Source organism: Suricata suricatta, chromosome 2 (assembly GCF_006229205.1).
Source record: "Suricata suricatta isolate VVHF042 chromosome 2, meerkat_22Aug2017_6uvM2_HiC, whole genome shotgun sequence".
Lineage (NCBI taxonomy): Eukaryota > Metazoa > Chordata > Mammalia > Carnivora > Herpestidae > Suricata > Suricata suricatta.
The window spans coordinates 13,643,567-13,647,357 of record NC_043701.1 but is presented as its reverse complement, the minus strand read 5'-3'; the positions used below and the strand labels follow the sequence as shown (position 1 = coordinate 13,647,357).

At 37.8% G+C, this 3,791-nt stretch overlaps 1 protein-coding gene across 1 annotated transcript in view; it reads right to left on the bottom strand.

Annotated features, from left to right (window-relative positions):
• The window catches only part of KDM7A (lysine demethylase 7A), a 97,240-nt gene that overhangs the window by 74,492 nt on the left and 18,957 nt on the right, over positions 1 to 3,791 (bottom strand). The window lies entirely within an intron of this gene.

Below are 3,791 nucleotides of genomic sequence, written 5' to 3'. Positions count from 1 at the left end.
TGTACCTCCAACAATATGAAAATACATATGTACAAGGTTTTACTTTTTCTGGTAACCATTTGTAATCACAAAATACTATAAGCAATCTAACTGCCCATATACAAGAATGGATGAATAAAGCTGGAATGGCCACACAAAGGAGCAGTATACAGCTGTTACAAAGAATATGGCAGAGCTCCCTGAACAGACATGGAATGATTTCCAGTATGTATTATGAAGTGAAAAAGAAACAAAGAAAAGTATTCTTCATAAGCCACCCTTTGTGTAAAGGAAATAAATGTAAGAAAATACACATTAATCTTCCCACATTGTGTGGGAAAACAAAACCTCCACACTGGATAAATCAGAAACTAAAGAGAGGTGCTAGAAAAGAGATGGAAAGGTACTGGAGAGATAAAGTGGGTGAGACACTTCTCTCTCTTTTTTTTTATGTTTGTTTATTTTTGAGAGAAAGAGAGCATGCAAACATGAGCAGGGGAGGGAGAGAGAGAAAGAGGGAAATACAGAATCTAAAGCAGGCTCCAGGTTCTGGGCTGTCAGCACAGAGCCCAATGCAGGGCTTGAACCCAGGAGCTGTGAGATCATGACCTGAGCGGAAGTCGGATGCTCAACCGACTGAGCCACCCAGGCTCCCCAAGGGTGTCACACTTCTACGCGCACCTTTTCATGTAACTCTGACTTCTTAGAGCCATGTAATATTGTACATACTCAAAATATAAACCGACAGTTAAAACCAACAAGGATATGGGAGGAATCCAAAATGCAACACAAAAAATAACAAATAAACCCAACAAATAAATGACATGACATACTAAACTGGGGGAGAAAAGAACAGAACCTAAGTGTGGAAAAAAGTGTTTGACTAGATGTTACAGATATCTAGAAAGTATAGGCTACATATTCTAGATACATATTTGATATTATGAAGCTAAAATATTATAAGACTAAAAACAAAAAGAACTACAAACAAATACTATCATTTATTTAGTAAATTTATTACAAGGGCATGGTTTAGCAATTCTAGAACTACTTTATGTATATACTAGGATGGAAGAAAACATATCTATATTGCAGATAATAGAGCCTGACTGTCCAACTCACTGCTGGACATCAGTGACAAGTAAGGAAACAGGGAAGGCTAAAATGAACTCTGTGATACTGAATTAGCATCAAAGCTATGATTATGAAAACTCGCAGGTTTTACAACATACAGATAGATGGAAGAGAAACAAATACAGCTGCGTCTGCACAGTGAAGTTCCCAGCTCTGTCACAAAGAAGGCCTACAAGCAATAAGCCCACCTAATGCCAGACCTTGGTTTCTAAAAACCATTCTCCAATAAAAGGGACCAGGACTCACAGAAATGCATACAAAAATCATCCAGGTTACCATTAATTCACATTATAATTAATGGGAAAAGTGTAATACTAACATTAGTGGAAAAGTAAACAATCACTATAGTAACAAAACGTCACTTCCAAAGAGAATCAGAAACTCGGTAGCAGCTGCACCATAACACTGGTCAACTGTTTGAAAGCTGCGCAAATTATTGTGGAGTTTGAATTGCTCAAACCAAGTAAAGCTTGCTTTATAATCAAATTCCTCTACACCTGTTCCATTATTCGTAAATCCCCATTTCAGATCAAATATAAAGACATTCTTCCCCTTGGATATTCAGCAAAATCAATTTCATACCTAGGAACACAGGATATGAGAGCATACCAAGCAGAAATCTGCCCCAAACTGATAGTTAAAAAAAAAAAAAAAAAGCTTGATGAGAAAACTCTGTCATTGCCTCTAGGCAGAGTGCAATGAGACTCCCACATCAGAACAGATTTTGTTCAAACAGCAAAATCAAGTGTGTGTATATGTGTGTGTGTGTGTGTGTGTGTGTGTGTGTGTGTATACATATATATATATTCACTTTTACAAGGGAAACACATGGAAAGAATGCTCATATATTTTCTTGATTTCAAGCCCCAAGTCAGGCTCTGTACTGACAATTTGGGTCCCACATTGGATTCTCTCTCCCTCCCTCTATTCCTTCCCCTGTTCGTGTGCATGCTCACTCTCTCTCAAAATAAATAAATAAACTTTGAAGATAAAAAATATTGAGAAGTTCCACAAATGGGCTTTTGGTTTCTTACAGGGAGATATATGTTCACCTAGTAAGTTTACACCATAACATAACTAATTTCATCTTTAAAGAGAAATGTATTTAAAATAAATTTTAAAAATAATTTTTATTCCTAATTTAAAAAGTAAAAATATACTCCATAAGGAATCCATTATAATAAGCATGAAAACAGTTAAATTATAAAACTTCTCAAATATTTTTAAGTACTATCCCCAAAGCCGTTATGATCATTTTTAATATATTCACACCAAAGACACTATTTTAATAAAGAACAAAACCAAAAGTACAATGGGTACAGATGTATCTCTCCGGAGCCTGTTGCATCTATTCCACCTGTCCACCCCCACCCCCAGCATCACAGAATACAGACGGACCAGAGGGAAGAAAGCCGGTACCACCTACTACAGGTCAGGAAAGTGAGCTCAGGAGTCAGCTCCTCTGAATTCAGACGCTAGTCCTAGGACTTTCTAGTTTTGCAATCCTGGGAGAGTCAGTGACCTCTCTAACCCTCAGATCCCATCTGTAAAATAAGGAAAATAGTAACACTTCTCCAGCAAGGTGACAATGAGAAATAGATGAGCCAATTAATACATGTAAGACAATCAGAACAGAGCCTAGCACTTGGTATAAACCACTCCATAGTGTCTGAGTGAATTCCAGGACTCCGGTGACTTCAGGTTGAGTACCTGAGAAACTGCTACCAACTAGCACCATTCTAGATAAAATTTTTCTTTTCTCATAAACGAAGCTCTTCATTCATTCTTTTCTGACATTTGAAAATTACCAAAATTGATTTCAACTTTTAAAATCTTCTCTCACCTGGATGATTACAACAGCCTTCTTCCTGGTCTGCCTGTCACCTTTGCCTCCCTCTTAGTCTATTCTCCACAGAGCAGCTGGGGTGAATCTTTTAAAGGTTAAGTCAAATCGTTTACTCGTCTATTCAAAATATAAATATTTTTTGAGTATTTCAAATCAAATATTCTGATTTGAGTAAAATCAAAAATATTCTTGTGTTCAAATGTCTCCTTCTCAAGGCCTTCCATAATCACACCATATAAAAGTGGCCTTGTATACTACCTCTCAGCCTTTCTTTTCTCCTAGGTCAATTTCCTTCTCTTTTGTAATATATATGTATCTATCTTCCTCCCACTAGAATATAAGTTACAAAAGAGCAAGGGATGTCTTCTTCATTGCTATACTCCTAGCACCAAGAACAGCGCCACACATACTGCAAACTCTGGGCCAAAGCTAACATCATACTTAACAATAAAACACAAGAGGCAATCCCATTTAAAGATGGGGACAAAAAACAAAATCGCAAAATACCACACATCAGCTACCAAATCACTAAATTATTAATTTTTTAAACTCTGAAGTATACTTCAACCATTAAAAAAAATTTTTTTTTGAGAGACAGAGAGAGACCATGCAAGCAGGAGGGGGTGAGAGAGAGAGGAAGATACAGAATCTGAAGCAGGCTCCAAGTTCTGAGCTAGGCGCCAGCACAGAGCCTGACAAGGGGCTCGAATCCACGAACCGTGAGATCATGACCTGAGCCTAAGCCGGACGCTTAACCGACTGACCCATCTAGGCATCCCCATTAAAACAGTTTTTTTTTAAAAATCTCCAGTGCGGGGGGGGGGGGGGGGGC